Below are 18,485 nucleotides of genomic sequence, written 5' to 3'. Positions count from 1 at the left end.
ATGGAACCTTCTAACTATGGCCTATCTACCTTTTATTGGCACTCTAGGAGAGGACATTTTTTTGTATTATTTCATCCCATTCTTATGTCTCTCTCTCCTTTGGGAGGAAAATGTCAATTTGTCAACATAGATCATATGCACTGTTTTTTTCCATTTGTTTCTTAAATAGATGTTCTCTCAATTAATCATTTCTCTTATTTAAGAAATCAATTTTTAACAATTTCATCCCCTTGGACATTTCATGCTGTGGGATTGCCAAAGTATATTCCACAAAGCTAACTGAAATAGCAGCTACAAAGGATAAATTTCAATAAAAAGTTGTGTACATGCTCAGTAGATTTTTGAAAAGATTACAAAATATGCTTCAATGATTCCTTTTTGTCATTTTGTCATTGGTCAAAATCTTATAGAGATCTGTTAAAGAGTATTTCTGAATATACTAAGCCATTTGGAAAGCAGAAAAAATCAAAATAAATTTAAATGAATAAAACGATGAGCACCTCAAGCAGTATTAGACTTTAAAATTTTCCTAATGGTTGCCAATGAATTAATTTAAGTGCTTCATGAGTTCTTTGAGAGTGTATAAAAATTGTGTTTGTATACATCTCAGTCATATTCCCTTTACTGATTCAAAGATATATAACTTTAGAGATATCTGAAACTTTAAATTTTAAGACCTTTGCTTCAAGTCTTTCATTCTTATAAATGAGAAAAATTGACATGACAAAAATCTAACTTGACTTACATAGCAAGGCGCATTTACAAGCAGAATTTGAATCTGTGTTCCCCACCACACCACACCACACCACACCACACCACACCACACCACACCACACCCACCCCTTGTGTTATGTAAGGAAACTCATATATTGCAGGAAGTCTAAATGCTTACTGGAACAAACGGGGAGTCTAGTTTTATGTAGGAAAGTCTAATCCCCTGAACCCTTCAGCACTCCTGCAAACAAAATTCACAAGGGCATTTTTTTCTCCTTCTTACGATTTTACTTACTTTTCTTTTATTCTCCGTTCCTAATTTTGGGTAACAATTTCCTACTCCATTCAAGGGGAATGACGTATATTACAGAGGGAGCTTCCCTAATGACGTTTAGTTGTTAAGAAGCATGCATATTTCACTTGCTATGTTCAAAAGGAGGGACCATAGAATTGAGGGAGCATTACATGCATTGTAAAACGTAATACTGATAATAATTCAGGGAAAACACGTTTAATTCAAGGAGGTTCACACTAATGTTTAAAAGTGCAGTTTGAGAGACAGACAGACAGACAGACACAGGGAGACAGAGAGAGAAATCTCAATGTGTGACTGGAAGAAACCAAACCCACAGTAAACTCAAATCCCTGAATGTTGGAAATGTTCTTCTTCTTCTTCTTCAACTCTTAAAATAAGCACCAACCATACACAGCTGAAACTCAGCCAGATGTTCATAGCTGCTCCACAATTCCGTCTTAATGTTTTATAAAACATTGTTTTAAGGCAAACACTGACAGAAGGCACAAAGCCATTCTTCGCTGTTCTTTCTTCTTTCTTTTACATACTGGATTTCTCTCCACACCCTTATCCCCTCCAGCTTGCCCTAGGAGGAACACAGATTATAAATCCATTCTGGAAACTCAGTTTGTTTAGAAAAGTTGCACAAAAAACACAGTGGTTCCTGCACTGCCCGGAGTCAAGGCAGAGCCTATGTGTGAGAACTCCTCTGAGGATGTGGAGACACTCTGCAAACACTTCTCTTATTTCAACGGCACACCTGCTTTTCTACCATAATATAGCTCACATGTCTTTTGCTTGCCTTTGTTTAGGTAATTACCAGAGTTTACAAATACTCCTTAAAATGTAATTACTGTAGATTTGCCTAGGAAGTTCCTCAAGCTTCACACAAGAGTTTTTGAATTGTGTTGCATACACAAAAATATACTGCTTTGAAATATTATGACTTGGTCCTACAAGAACTGTGTAACCAGATTGGAATTGTTGGGAATTATGCAGATTTTGTTCTTAATTTACAAGTTTCAAAACACTATTTGTTTACTCCTATTATCGAATACTGTATCTGCTTTGTAGTATATTCATACAGAGGAAAGAAGGCAATCACAACTCATATTGCACATGGGAATGTGACCCAAACACTGGCATCCACACCACTGGCCTTGGCGTCTGAGTGTCACATTATTGCTTCACCCTTTCTGCTCTATAACATTGCACGTCATCTGTAGAATGCTCGGAGGCTTTCATGAATTTGCTTCTTGCCAATGTTTCGCTATCAAGTCAAAGTAGATGGATATTCACTTGAGCTGTGCTCGCTATACTGCATAACACTCAATTCATCAGAGAATTGGATTCTTTGTTCAATGAGTATAATAAAAGTATGTGCTACAGACGGACTCTGTTGGGATTGCAAGAGAAGATGCATGGAAGGTACTCAGCAGAAAAGTGCAGGCTTCATACCTGTTGGCTATCTATATAACTACCGTCTCATCATAGCTGACAATTGTAACAGTGCCTCAGCAGAAGATTCTCTGTCTTAATAGTTATATAAATGCAACTTCCCATTTATAGTGTAAATACTAAACTATAAAATGGAAAGTCCACTCAGAAGACTGTATTAGCAGAACCAGCATTTTAAAACACCAAGTCAGCTATCAAAGGCCTCTCACACTGGAGTTTCAGCAAAGAGAAGGAAGATGCCACCACTCCCACAGGCCTTTGAGCTTCTTCATTGAGGCTTTGAAGCCCAGTACAAAGGCTCGGCAGAGGGCACCAGCATGCACCTTCAAGTGAGGCCACACAGGAAGAACCACTTTACATATCACGCTTCTGGCTGCATATTCTTATCCCTTAAGGCAGCTGAATGTATCGAGGCATTCTTATTTTCTTTTTAGCTGTCCTTTTATTTAAATGCATAATCAGAATAGCTTCCGGGAAAGAGAGAGACAGAGAGAGACAGACAGACAGAGAGAGACAGACAGACAGACAGACAGACAGAGACAGAGACCAAGAGAGACAGAGACAGACAGAGACAGAGAGACAGACAGAGACAGAGAGACAGACAGAGACAGAGAGACAGACAGAGACAGAGAGAGACAGAGAGAGAGAGAGAGAGAGAGAGAATAATACCATACTGGAGTGCTCTATTGATCTAAGAATTGCTTTATGAGCTCTGAAAGTTTTCTCCTCAGTGCTAAAGTGCCTTAAGTCTATTATTTGCGAATTAATAAGCTGTACAAAGCAGAGAGTGCTGAAAATGTAGTTGAGCAGTTTCAGATTTGTTCTCAAGTTCTGAGGATTGAAGTCAACCAGCATCAACGGTACAAAAACATTTTGCAAGTGTTGCTTCCTGTCTCATTGCCTTCCTTTGAACTGTACCCCAACTCCCACCTCCCACTCACTGCTTTCCCTGACTGCTCCCAAAACTGTCTGTCCTTTCTCCCTCGACCTCTCTCCAAACCTCAGGCCTACATTTGCAATTGTCTCACATGTGGAAGACCTGGAATTAAACAGAGAATGGGTCATGGCACCTACCAACCTACTACGTTTTCCTCTCTGGTTTTCATAATGATTTAAATGTACCAAAACTCTATCTAATGCTGTAAATTGCACTTGTCTTCAAGATCTCCATTTAATTCCCCAGGTACCACAGACTGACTAAAACATTTGCTTTCTTGAATAGCTTTCCAGTGAAACTGTTTTTGATTCATAAGAAAGTGCATGCATTCTTCCCAGGGACTCCCCCTTTCTCTGGGCTGAAATAAAAGTGCAATATTCAGACCTGCTACAACAATGTTGTGACCAGTTGTCAATAACCATGGGAAGATGGCAAAATAATGACAACTATTCTAGCCTTGGTATCACTGAGCTTCTGAGTTGACTCCAGAATATCCCTCAAACAACTGACCATGACCAGAAACTACGTGGAAAAAAATCATTCCTAGTTAAGTTAAACTAGCCCTCCATGGCTCCTTTTATTCACTTTAATTCCTAACTGCAGTACAACTTGCCTTTCTGAGTTACTTAAAGGTTTCTTATCAGTTCCCCTTCAGTTTCTTCCTTTCAGTCTATGGGTTTTTTTTTCAAAGACCAACCCTCTTCAAATTCCTAATTGAATGTCATAATATCCCTTAGTGTTTTAATGAATCGTGTTGGATAAGAGCCTACATGTGCATGTACAATAAAAATGTTCAACCTCATCAGCAATCAAAAAATATGAAACTTTCTTTGGTTCACTAGCTACCTCAAAGTGTTAAAGGTGGATGATGGTCTCCATTTCTATGGGGATAGGAAAATAAGATGCTTGCACATAGGAAAGACCAGGACCAGGGATATCAGTAATACTACTTCATAAGCTGCTGTTCCTATGACACTCCAAAACACCAGGCCTAGTTACTGAAAACTCCTCATGGACATCTGTGTTTCAAATATTCCTTAATCAGCAGAAAGGGACAACCAAAGTCCACTGGATAGCTCAAGAGGGAAGGAAGAGAATGTGGGTTAGTAGAAGATGTATCAGATTATAGCAGTGGTAAAGGAATTTGGAGGGCTCTGTTGAGCTTGATGTGTTTGGTTTAGATTGTAAAGTTTAGATCCCTGGTTGTTCTAGCTTTCTTGGTCAAAGTACTAGAATGAGAGTGGAAAGAAAAGTGATTTATATGCAGTTATCATGTCTATTGAAAATATTTTCTAAAAGAGAAGATATATGATGCTGCGGTTATGGGTGAATTACAACAAATAAAACATGGTACTATAATTCCTTCAATCAGCACAGTCACGTGGGAGTCTAACAGGTGAAGTCCACCCTGACCACCTCTTCTTTCTCATTCCCTTCATCTGCTCATCCATTTTAAGAATTCCTATCATGACTAAGTGAAATAAAGGATAAAGGCAACTGCTTCAGAGGTAATGGAATCAAACAGGAACAAAGCAAGAACACTGACATTCAATTTTCAACGATGGCCTCAACCCAAACTGTCCTGTTTTTCCTCATAGTCCTAGGTTCCACTGTTCCTAGAGGAGCCAATCCATATGTTATGTTCATGTAGTATTAGTCAAGAACTGGACCAAAGAGAAACAGAGATAGCAGGAACTGGTTAAAAGTGAATGCAGCTAACAGTTGATCTTCAGGCATTTTCTATGTGCAGTATACTTTATGGGGATGATCTCATTAAGTCATAGGAAACAGATGTCTTCATTATCTCTATTTTACAGTAAGTACAACTTAGATGAGTTAAGTGCTTTGTCCCTGGAATTCGGCTGTTAGTAACAGGAACTCAGGCAAGAAGCTGCTAGAGCCTAAGAATTAACCACTATGGCAGACATCACCATCACTAGGATATGAAAAATGGCTATGGCTATAGTCTCTTCTGTGCCTTCCCAATGGAGGTCCACACACCCTACTACCACCATATAGGTTGTAAGAAAATCAGAAGAGTGGAGCTTATGTGCACTACATGCCTACCACTGAGATACTTCCATGGAACTAGATTCGTTAGTCCTCAGAGATCTAAGAAATCTACTAAAAGAAGGTTGTTGACAGCTGTTCCCTACTTAAGCCAGCACATTTAAGGATAATGCTGAGGAAGTAACCCATCATAGAAAATGAATTTGATCTCAGACCTGCAGAATACCCCCTTCTGAAAGTCCACTGAAGATCCATCTAGCTGGGTCTTCCTGAGAATTCCACATGATCTCAGAGCTTTTCTGAAGCTATCAAGATAACCATCTTTCACAGGTAGCTTAAAACATGACAGGGAGGAAGGGAGGAAGGGAGGAAGGGAGGGAGGGAGGAAGGGAGGAAGGGAGGGAGGAAGGGTGGGAGGGAGGGAGGGAGGGAGGGATGGGTGGGAAAGGGAGATGTGCAGAGACATAAGAGGAATGAAGAAGGAGGGTGGAAATCAGAAGTGTTCTATTTACGCTGAATGTAGGATATAAAATGAAAACAAACCACTGTGACAAAAGCACTTCCAGCTCTGGGAGCCTTCTGTGTCTTGTTCCTAGGGAGGCCACAAGCTGCTGCTTTACAGCAGTGTCCTTCGCTTAATTAACATTTTTGGATCCACCACAATTCAGCTGGATAGCCATTTCCTTACAATTGATAGCCGCCTGGAAATGGCTTTCACAGCTGGGCCACGGATCCCTCGCCCAGGGAGCCTGTAATCGGGCCGCTCAACAGCCTTGTTCAGCCATAATTAATATTTCTAGAACTGCTGCTCAGAGGCCCCCGTAACTGTGCCACATCGGTGGGGAGCCAGTTGGATGAGGATTTACTGCTGGACAAGGGTGAGCCAGCTGTGCAGCCACCAGGCCTAGGTGGGATGGCAACTCGCAGGCACCACCTAAAGAGAAGACAAGACAGACAGGAGTGCATTCTGATGTTCCTGGTTCTGTGGTGGCCGAGGTTCTCAACATGAGATGACAGTTGGCATTGTGGGGCTGGATGCCTGCTCTCTCCCTGGCCATATGTGTGTACCCATGCCATGCGTTTCCCTTGAAGATTGGGCCTTGCAGAGGTTTAACCTCCAGCACCAGAGGCATTCTGCTGCGTACCTTGTGTCATACCTTTGATTCAAAAAAGGGAGAGACTGGAGACCAGAGAAGTTATCTGACTGTGACTCAGGATCCGGAGTTGTCACTCAGCCAGAACTCGAGGAGGAGATTTGTAATTTCTAATCTGTCTTTTATTCTTCCACCACTGGAGTTTGGATTGTTGCAGGGAGTGAATGTACTGACTGAGCAATGTGTTGGTACAGGGCTGGGTTGGAACCTTTTCTGTATGGCAATGAGGATTGATCTTGTTGGGATGGGAAGAGTAATTTATCAAACATCAGTTTTCTCAAGCAGAAACACACACATACAGGAGGGAGGGGGGAGGGGAGGAGGGAGGGAGGCTTCACACGTTTGCTGGTACTCTTGTCTTCATGATTGCCTCAGTGCTTGTGAGGGAGTAAATTTAATAGAATATGAAAACTCTTGGAGCTTAAAAAACACAGCTAAAAAATAAATACAAGAGAAATGTCGTCTTCCAGAAGCTATTGTGAAGTATATCAGGATTGTTCTATGCAAGATATCTATTATAGTGCACAGCAAAGTGAATTAGATGCCTACTAGATGATTTTCATGTTCCAGAAATGCTAACCTTACTGTATTCAGATGTAAACATATTTCTGAGCTGAGCATCACGATGTACACCTCTTGCTCCGGTACTTAGAAGGCTGGGACAGGAAGAGCCAGAGCTCTAGGCAAGCCTGGGCTACATGACACCTAGTCAAACAAAAGCTCCATTTATTTTAGCCTTAAATGTGATTTCTTTAACATGACACTGTTAAAATCCACCTAAAAGTCCCATGTTCCTTTACAACTTCTTGTCTTGCTAATCTTTCAAGGATGTAGCTTCCCTGCCTCCCTCTTGCTCTATGCTGACATCTGTCATCTTACCTTGCCTGCCTGTACTTTCTTTCTGAAATTCTTTCTTCGGCTAAACCTTATTCACCTATTAAGCCTCCATTTGATTGTTTCAGAATTCACAATCATGAAAGTCCCCACAGTCTTCCTAGGCTGGGTCTCCAAAATATGGTTTATCATAGCACATATGGACATATGGACTGAAGTAAAGCTTGGCCTACTTGGATGTCACTGCCTAATCAGCATTCTTTTAGGATGGAAACTGACATTTCTCTTTGGTTACTGGTCCCCAGTTTATCTTAGTTCTCAATAAATACCTGGGGATAGGGTAACTCAAACCTAATGATTAACAAAGGGGTATTGCACGTGCATTTCAGAGTCTGGCATATTTCAAGGCCTTGGCAAACATTTTTTAAATGAATGAATAGTGACTGAATTAATCACGGGGTATTTAATGTCTATAAAAATGAAATGTTTTCCTTCTATAAGACCAGCATCTGAAACTGAAAGGGAAACAAAGAGTTAAAAACAAAATAAGATAAATAATACTCTTTAAAAAATGTCGCTTTTAGCAATGTCACCAGAATAACTTTGATGAATCTCTTGACTGCCAAATGAGAGTCGAACTCATTTATTTAAAGGAGGGATTCAAATTAATTTTAACTAGTCCTCTAGCTGGAAGGAACTCTCAAAAAACCTTTTCCCGAGCCTGCAGTTTAAGATAAAATTTTCAGGTGCCTTTGTAAGTTGAGACCCCTTGAAAGTTATAGCCAATGAAGTTTTAACAGACATGATGTTTTCCACTTCCAGACATGAGAGCCTCCTTAATAGATCATCATCTGCCACAGCATTCTTGGAAGCTATGAGTTGAAAGCTTGGAAGCTGAGAGACATAGCTCATTCCTATAATCCTAGCCTCCCTACTTGGGAAAATTGTTACAGGTTCAAGAATAGATTCAGCTACCTAGTGAGTTCCTAGATAAACGGAGCTGCAAAGTAAGACAGTCTCAAAAATAAGTAAGCAAATCCATCCTGAGAAAATTCCTCCTTCAGTACAAATCTAAGTGTTGGTAAATGAACAAGAATCAGCATTTGATGTATTAGCCTTTTAAGCTCCATATCTGAGAGATTGTTTCTAGGTATGATACATGTCAGTTTGAGCATTGTCAAAAAAGTATTTAATTTTATTGTATCAATTTGAGAGCAAATTAGTGAAAACAGGGATGTAGCCAACTGGAAATCCATGCTAGGGAGTAGCAAAAATATTTGTAAATCACTTACTGCTATAAATTGGAATATAAATTACCAAGATTGGGGCATGGGGAAGAAAGAAACTGGAAAGAAAAATGCCAGTGCTTTGTGGGTTGTTACTGCTACCTTTGGTGGGATAGATAGTGAAACAGATGCACTGAGGAATGCTGACAATATAATAAACAAAAGCAGGCAAAATGGAGCTCAAATATTAATAATGGCTTACAAGGAACGACAAGGTAAGTTGACGTTTGAACAGTGTCTCAGCCTGGAAGGAGAGAAGTCAGGTAACATGTGATCTTCTGATTCAAGACCATCATCAGTTGAGTTAAGAGAGACATCTAAGAGGTAAGGTGAGGAAATAAAGCTGACATGCAATGCTATTTAAAAAGAGCTTTGGTATGGTAACTGATGAACAAAGCAAAAACATCAGCAGCCTGTTGAGTTTCCAGAAGTTTGTTGCAAAAGGAGCTACAAGTGGTCTGAAAGAACTGGAGTCATTGGACAGATTCGTAACGCAGTTATGGGTTAAAAGGAGTCAAAACGTGCACTGCTTTCAAGGAGTCCAAGTTCTGCCACAGCTTGATTGGTCCTAGGAGGAATACAGGTCTAGAAAATGTTCTCATATGGTGGAACAATCACAATGAAATAAAGGAAAGAGAGTGTCTTCCAGACATCAAAGTCAGGCATAAGCAAGGACCTCCTTAGCCTGGAGTAAGGTCTTTAGCAATAAAATGTCCTCCCAATGGGACTTCAAAGATCCCATGAACTAGTGACTGCCTTAGTAGCCGATAGCTATTACGTGTCTTGTGATGAGGTTATAGAGGAAGAGATAAAGCTCTTTCCTTTCTAACTTACATCACTATTCCATGGGACTTGATGGAGGGTCACCGTGTCTCCTAGACATCTTGATATTTGATCATGGTGGAAATCTGTATAAGATGTTAGGCACCTTTCTCAGAGTCATGGCAAATATAGCTTCATAGTGCAGAAAATATTGACAAGGCGATGAATGTATTAGAGAATAGATGAATGCCTACCAAGAATGGAAAGGGGGCTTGGAGAGAAATAGTCTGTGTCTTCTACTATTAATATCCCATCCCTGAAAGCATTTCTCAGTAGTACAAACTTTAGAATAGCTAAATTAAAGAGAACCTGCATTAACTTTGTTATCCATCATGAAGCCACTTAATTATTCCATGGTACCTCGTCAAAGATACCTGAACCAGGAGGGCTCTCATTAATCATCTAATTAATTATTTCATTTTGTACCCCCATTCATTTGTCTGGCAAACATTTATTAGATACCTCCAATGTGTAAGAGTTAGAGGCAGTTGCTGTTATGCAAGACTTACTCATACCCAGCCACAGCCATACACTCACTTGGTATTCCATAGCAGTAGGACTTACCATGGACATTTCTACACAAAAAGTCACTATGAACAAATATCCTCCTCCTCCTGAGGGTCCTAGAAGGGCTAGTGGATGTCAGTGCCTTTCAAGTGTCCTAGAAATAGCAAAGGTCAAACTAAAGATATTAGTTGAAAATAATTGATGCCTATGACATTTAAAGAATAAAATTAATTATCATAGCATTTTCACATCTCTATGCATATTTCTCCTTATTTATATCTGTGAAAGCATGACCTGTATGAACTCAGAGACCACAGTGACAAAGACACGAGCCTACATTTTTCTATGTTTATATCTACTTAAGACCTATTGCTTTTATTGGGTATACCAAAATGTAAGTAACATTATTCCTAGATTTGAAACTGCCACAACTGAAAGCAATTCTTTTACATATACCTAAAAAACTTGGGTTTAAGCGATTATGGGAATTTGACGTTAAGTAAGCAATCTGTATTCTCTGAAAGCACTGGGACATCTTACCCCCTCCTTCAGTCCTCTGTACAGTTTGGCTTTTGTTCCTTTCTAGTTAGGATCCCATAAGGTCTACCTACATCATCTTTTAAACAGCCCTATTATCCGGTTAAATCTTTAGCTTTATTTCAAACCCCAGGCTTAATTCCAGTTGAGATCATGCTTCCTAATTCTTCCTCACTCCTCTTACGGCTTCATGCCTGAGCTCTTGACTTACCTCAGAATTTCCTGTCAACTGTTGTGCTTGTTTTGATTAGTTACTACTCCTTCCCCATCACTCACCATTCTAAACCTTTCCTGAACTCACATGGTCGGACAACCTTATTTCAGTGGTCAATGATCAATATCAATCCTCATCTCCCTTTCTTCTATCTCATTATCATCAACAGAACACCAGTATCTTCAAAACCATATACCCAGCCTGTCCCTGTGTTATCTCCTTAGCCTTCTCTAGTTGCTCACCCATTACTTGCAACATCTGTTGATTTTGCCAAATTCAGCAAACCTACCTAGACCTTCTAGGTCTGTTCTGCATACTGTTACTCAGCCTTACTAAAGGATGTGACTCTTGGACCTTCCTATCCTTGATCAACGTTTCGTCATCCTTCACCTTTTGAGCCTCTAATATAAGACAGCCTGGCATATCCCCATTTTCAGATGAAGGCTGACCCTCAATCCACACATTGAAACAGCCTAGTACCAAGAATCTGGTTGTCTTTGGACAATTCAAGTTCAATGGATCAGAAGCTGAAGCCACCCTGCTTTTCCCTGCCAGGACCTACTTAGTATCTCAGTAGTGCCCAGTACAAGCATACTCTTGGGAATCCATTTTATCAATGCCTGCTTTCTCCTGGTCGCACTTCCTCTTATGAAGCTTATCTGTATCTTCATCATGCCTCCCCTGAATGTTTCTAAAGATTTATTAGCTCACTTCCAATCTGCCCACCTCAAATTTAGCCTCTATATATTCCCGCCAGATTTTAAATGAAAATAAAGTTTATTTCTCTACCTATGATGCACTAGTGATTTTTCCTAGGCTACGGCACGAAAGGCTAAATCCTTCATAAGGAAGTCGTAACTCCCTATAAGGAACCCTTCCTCGTGTTTTGGCTTCCTGCTTTGCTTTCTGTTGTGCTCTTCTTGCTCCTCGCTGCTCGGCTACTTGGCTACTTGCGTGCTGTTGCCCGGCTCTCTGCTTTCCACTCGGACTACCTCTCCCTCCTCCAGTTTTCCCACTGCCATCTTTCAACTATCTCCCCCTGTCTGCACATTAATAGGCAAGAGATTTATATGGTGGGGCTTTCAGGCCGTTGCTTAGGTATGCCTTCCACTACAAAATCCCACAGATCTCACCCCTTCCTTAGGCTCCACTTCCAGAAAATGTGGTCCCCTGTCTTCTGGCATCGTAACGCGTTACACATCACTCTGCTATTTGAAGTACAAGGCTTTGTTTGTGGCATCTTAAGAGCAGAGCTGTTTTGTTTTTCTGTGTACCATTGACACCCAGTGTGATGTCTGCTCACTAAGTGTCAGGAGAATAAATACTTGTAAAATTCTTAACTTTTGATGGCCACAAAAGGTGACATAAAGATTGCAATCTATGGGGTCTCCTCCAGAAGGCTTTTCTCTGACAGTTTCGTTTGGAGGGTTTTCAATGAAATCAACATCATCTCTAACATCCCATCACAATCAGCATCAGCTATATTTCAAGTGTTCCATAAACACATATATTCAGTGGCTACTATGCTGGTAAAATATGGCTTGAAAATCAGTGCTTACTATAGTTAAGGCAATAACGTAGACAAATACAGAAGAGTTAACTAACACAGACGGTGACAAAAATAAATGTAACACTATTCTTAATGCTTATGGTATTTACATTAAAAGTAATCTCCCTTTATAGAAAGTTGTCCTTCTGGTGAATCTGGAAGGTTTCTATACACTAGTGAAACCAGAGAAAGATAAAATATAAGACCAGAATGTTTATCTGTGTGGTATTTGTCATGTCAGTGAACTACACCAATAAGAACAGAAGGAAAAGAAATGCAGATAACCACTGTTGCCTTCATGTCCCTCGTGCCTGTTGAGTGGAGGCCAGGAAGGATGTTCAGGACAAGGAGAGACACACATGCAGTGTTTCTGGTCCAGCAGCATACTGGCATACTCTAGGTGCTTGGCTGCATGGATGTCATCCAAGACTCACTTCCCTTTATGCTAACGGCATAGGAAAAGAAAAGCCTGGAAGTAAAATTTAAGCCACATAACAAATGTTTTGTTCCCACAAATCTTGTTTTCCTTGTAGTGAGGAAACAAGGGCTTTAACTTTAACCACAAATTGTAACCCAAGGTGAGGAAAATGTCCAGGAAGAAAAGTGGAAGATCAGAAATAGGTTGGAACAAAGAGGGGCTGGAAGGGTGGGTGGAGATTAATCTTATTAGGGTCGTATATCATGAGGGTGTCAGGTGTGAAAGCAAACGAATGGCCTGTGTTTATCTGTGCTAAACCGTGTGGCTCACCCAAACATCCACTGTGCAGAACGTTTTTTTCCCCCAGTAATAAATTGGCCAAGTCTCAGGGCGTTGATAATAAAGTACGTTTACTGCAGTTAGAGATCTCTCACCGGGTTTTAGATGCGACCATCCTCGCCCACTCTCTTTTTCTCTCCTTCTCCCTCTCCCTCTCCGTTTTTTATCACTGCTGATTCGAAAAGCCCTTTGGAAAGATGAAGTAGGGAGAAATCAAAATAAATGGATTCTATTAAAACCGGCAATGCATCAACCGCTTGATAAAGTGATTAATAAACAGCTTCGGATGGTGATTGATTAAACTCTTTAATCAAAGTGCTAAACTGACTTAATATGGAGAGTTTCAACATGTTCAAAGTGTACATTTTCCCTGCCTACGGTTCGCAGTTGTTTATGTAACTTTTCTGAAGTGTATCCCTTAGGTCTAACCCTCAGAGGGCTGGGGCTCTGGAATGCATGAGAGTATGAAGTGTTGTACACTGTGCTAGCTGCTGAATGCTCATGAATTATAGGCGCTTTCCGTAAGGCAACAAGTCATTTTTCAGAATTTTGAGCCCCTTCAACACGAGTGTCTTTGCTCCCATTACTTCATAGCTCTTTAAGCCTCAGTGGGAAGCAGTAGCGAGGAGATCTAACTCTGGAAAGTTGCAGCTGCTCACATCCATTCCCTGTGTGCAGTGATTGCTTTATTTCAGGAGGTCAAGATTTTGATGGTTAGGAAGAAGGCTCAATTTTACCCTCAAGGTAGAGATTCACGATCATTATGAATGGGTATATTTCATCTGACACATTGAAGTATCAGTATCAAATCTCATTTTTGTCACAATTAATTCCCACTTATCAAGTGACTAAGCTATTTGACTGTTAAATCTGTGACTGCAACACACATTTGTTCAAGTCACATTCCCTAGAGACCAAATTCAATTTTTTTTGGAGTCACAGGTAGAGAGTAGGAGAGGGGAGAACAGTGTGTGGTAAGCCTGTGAACTAGAGAGGAACTCTGTGGCCTACATTGTGGTGCATGAAGTTCAGAAAATTCTTGTAGTTCTGCACATAGTTTGTAGTGTAGGGCACAACACTAGGAGTCATAGTGGTTGCAAAAAGAGAAATCTACATCCAAATTGATGGATGTTATTATAGAGTAAGTTATATCACACAGGGATAGAGAAGGCCTTTCTTTCAATGAATTAATAAAGAAATACTTGCCACGAGTTCCCCCAAGTCTACAGATCACACAGAGAATTGAATGGGTTTTGCAGAGCCCATCACAGTTAACTTGGTGTTGAAGGTCATAGAAATCAAGTTGGCTTTCATGGTACAAACCTATAATGGCATCTCTGGGTGGGTAGAAGCAGGAAGATGAGGAGTTCAAGACAAAGGTGAGTTCTATAGAGTAAGGTCAGCTGGTGTTACAACACTGAATCTAAAATACAGAACAGAATGGAATAAAATAGAAATAGGGGTTTAAAAATTATTAGTCCGATGTGGTAGGGCACTCAAGGAGGGGAGCACTAAGTAGTCCCAGTTTTTCTACAACATGCTATATACACAGAGAAGAAAGCAGAACATGAAGCTACCAGTGTGATGGGCAGTTGTAATTATCTTGAAAAGATTCTTCAAGGGCTATTTGATGGGAAATGGAGAATTACCAACTATATATTTCAGGAGAAAATTAGGAGGTTGCCGAAGCAAATGCTAAAGCATAGCTCTAGACCCAGAGTTCTTTGGCTTAAGTCCTAACCCTGCCAGTTAGAGAATGCATGACCTCTATGAGGAGCTGAACTGTTTGCACAGGCTTGCTGATGCTTAGCTACAGGAAGTAGGACAGCTGGGATTGTTGCAACAGTGACTGCAATCATACCCAGTCCTTAGGTTGATGTTAAAAGCCAAGGGTCCACTAATGTTGTAGCAAGGATTCTTAGTAGGGTTTTCAAAAAACGATCTTCTGAGTTGCAGAAATATGCTTCGGGAAACAAGCTAGAAGTGGATTTTAAACATCGTCCGTGGAGATAAAATACAGGAAGTAGGAAAATCTGTTCAGAGACAAACTTAGAAACTGCTAAGGAAAGTAATGAGGACATTTCTTACGATGCATTAGAATATAAAATTGGCATTCCTTGTGAGTCTAGAATTGGACAGAAATTCAGAGCACAAATGGATTAATATGTCCTGACTCACCATATGGGCAGGTTTTATAAGAATCTAGAGTAAAGGGAATGCCACAGGGACAAATTCAAATGCCTAGAGGAAGCCTGATTGGTTATGGCTTCTGTCCATCTTATTTAGACACAGTTTGGAACAACTGGCCACTTGTGACTCACTGAGGCTTGTTAGAAGTGTATTTGCCACATACAGAGAGACTTCTAGAACTTTGAAAATATGTATGGAGACTGCCTCAGGATGAATAATTTAACAGGTAACACTGAGAAGCAGCAAGACAGAAATGGATATCTGAAAAGTTAGGAGCACAAAGAAGGGCGAAGGAAGACAGAAGGGAGGGAAAACACAGGGTGGGGAGGGTGACCCTTATTTGCTACTTTGTTATATTGCATATAGTTCTGGAGATGGTGTTGCAGAGGCTCTTCCAGTCTGTTGGAATTTACATAAGTGACACGCAGCAGAAACATACCTGGCCTCAGTAGACAGACTATTAGAGGGTCACACAGTTATTTAGGGACAGCATTCCAAGGCCGAAGAGTAGAGTAGAAGAGAGGTGTGAGGAGAAATCTCTGGAGAAACCCATACCAAAGCTGTAGAACCAGAATGTAGATGGGGACTCACTGGCCAATGAGAAACAATGAAGTGGGGAAAGATTTGAAATGAGTAATAAGGTGTCAGACTCCAAAGTGAGCTCTTAAAGGAATAGTTGTTGGTCTCTCGTTCTAACAGTAGCTAGACAGTCGAGGTGGATCTGATTAGGTGATTTGAGTCCTTGAGGTATCATCAAATTCAAGCTTCATGTCTACTATCGCAGTGCTAGATTATGGGCATCTAAGCATCCTTTCCTTCATAAGCTGTACTTTCGGTCAGTTGAAATAGAACATGAAACAGTCAAACACCATGAACTTTTACCACAAGTGGCATTAGAATCCATACTTAGAAGGAGTGGATCACTTAATTGAAAGTGTTCACTGAGTATTCATCAAGGTCCTGCTACACATGTACTCTACCATAGGCAGTATGAAGTAAGAACACATCTAAAGATGAAAAGGGTTCCTTCCCCTAGTGTGCTCACAGTGTGGCAGAGTCATCCTATGTATCATATAAGAAAGGGCATGATTACCCAGGGGTCTGCAACTCTGATGGAATCTAAGCAGAGGTGGGGCAGAGTGGTGAGTGAGAACAGGAGGAGGGTCTGAGTCTCTCTGAAATGGCGAGGGAGAGATACATGCACTGAGATTTGAAGGATGCATTAGAGAAGCAGGGAAGAAATGGCTTGAGACAATCATGAAACGTTCTTCCAAAGCAGAAAGAAAACAATAAGCAGAATGTTTGCCTACATGCACGAAAGTGCAGACTCACTGTCCAACACTGCACAAACTAGGATGAGTATACATGGTTTGTTGAGTTATAATTGGAGCCAGCTGATTTGCCAGGTTTGTACCTGATAAGGGGAGTGTGGATTGAGAAAAGGTAAGTAAACGTGTTAAGGGAAAGACAGAGACACAGGATAGATTCAGGAGGGCAATTCAGTCAGTACTGATGATCCCTAGTTTATTCTTCACCATTCTTAAGTACCCAACCAAAAGGGGGGGGGGATGTGGCAGAAGACTTCTTTTATCATGTATAAGTGGCAAACACACTTGCTTCCCTTAATCCTCCAGGCATTTGGCAGCTATACCTGTTATCCTACCTTCTGGGGCAAGAGTAAACACACCAGAGCCCAAGGCTGTTGTTATTTAGAGAAGACATCTGTTACCAAGGCCAAAACATTCTGCAGTAGCCAAGCCTTAGACCTCAGGTCATTAGAGTTACTAAGGACAGTTTTGAATTCTGGGACCTTGAGGCAAGATGAAGCAGACCCATCATTATGGGCCCCAACAATGGCTATGATCCTTGCACTTGCAAAATAGAGACAGGAGGAAAGAAGTTCAAGGTCATTCTTGGCTCCATAGTATGTTTGAGGCCAGCATTGGCTATAAGAGGTCCTGGCTCAGAAAACAAAAACAGAGCTGGACCTGCGACCTAATATGTGGTTAGACCTTGGAAGCACATCCACCTCCCAAACCAATGGAGAAGATCCTGTGGATGAGCAGTACATAAGGCCAGATTTATGGGTAGCAAGACTCATTTTCAGAATGCTAATGCCTGCAGCATTTACATCTCCACTGAACTCCCGAGCTTTGCAAAAGTTTCTAAAAGTGCAGATTGCTGGACATTTCAATTCTTCAGAGGATAGAAGTATCACTGATAGGTCCTGGCCTCACAGAAGAAATATTCAATATCTCAATCAAAGCCAAGGAGTGAAGAGCAGAGGGACCGATGGCTTACAGGAAGAGCTTACAGCTAGCCTCCAACTGTCTTAATGGTGTCAATAAAACTTTAAAATCAATAGGCTGATGGAGTGTCAACTGGAACACATCCCAGAAGAGGCTGACACTGTCACAGGGACCTAACAATACGCCTGCAATAGGATCTCTGACTCTCCCCATGCGACAGTCCCCAGGTGCCTGGATAGTGCAAAGCTTTGGAAATTCATTCAACTGCTATTTAGATAAAAGACACTACAAGCTGCATTCACATAGATTTTACTTAGCTAAAGATGATAGATGATGATAGTAACTGTTTGGGGAAACACAAAAAGAGACCTAAAAATATCAGTAGCTGTCTGAAAATGACATCCTTATTTTCTACACACAGTTTCTGGAATCATTGAGACCGTTTGCAAATATTTTGAAATATTGCACTTTGTCCATTGTGGCTGACATTCCTTAGGAAACATTTTGAAGGGCAGTATGAGTTCACATTCATTAGAGCTTATTAAAACTTTTTCTATTCTTGGACACTTACATTATTTCCAATATTGGACTTGAGTATGTTGTCCATGACACTAATGTTATTGTTATTGCCTTAAATGATGTAAACAGCAATCCCACTCACTGCTGTTCCGAGGATTTGAGACATATGTGACAAGATACACTATGTACATTAAGGCATCCTGACGTTTGAGGGTGAGTATCATAATTCTGATTTACAATGACAGAATAAGATTAAAAACTTGAATCACGTTGAAGTGGAAGGCTCAAGTCCTGTCTAATCAGTGTAATGCCACTAAACTGTCCAGGTTAAAATTAATCACGAATATTTTTATGTTTCTCTCTTAGCACTGTGTGGATATCATCTCAATAATTATTTAACATGTAAGGCACCACATGCACACAATACATAGTGTCAATCTGTCAATTTAAAAA

The 18,485-nt window shown here is 40.6% G+C and overlaps 1 long non-coding RNA gene across 1 annotated transcript; it reads right to left on the bottom strand.

Moving 5' to 3' along the window:
- Nucleotides 1-1,269: 1,269 nt before the first annotated feature.
- LOC121135423 lies at nucleotides 1,270-15,807 on the bottom strand. The gene is made up of 5 exons (XR_005872551.1): nucleotides 15,704-15,807; nucleotides 14,398-14,497; nucleotides 13,170-13,261; nucleotides 10,075-10,171; nucleotides 1,270-1,595 (listed from the first exon to the last, which is right to left on the bottom strand). It is a non-coding gene; the product is annotated as an uncharacterized LOC121135423 (long non-coding RNA).
- Nucleotides 15,808-18,485: the final 2,678 nt, after the last annotated feature.

Source organism: Mesocricetus auratus, unplaced genomic scaffold (genome assembly GCF_017639785.1).
Source record: "Mesocricetus auratus isolate SY011 unplaced genomic scaffold, BCM_Maur_2.0 Super-Scaffold_4256, whole genome shotgun sequence".
Taxonomy (NCBI): Eukaryota; Metazoa; Chordata; class Mammalia; order Rodentia; family Cricetidae; genus Mesocricetus; species Mesocricetus auratus.
Note: the sequence above shows the minus strand (reverse complement) of the source record. Positions and strands in the feature narration are given on the sequence as shown.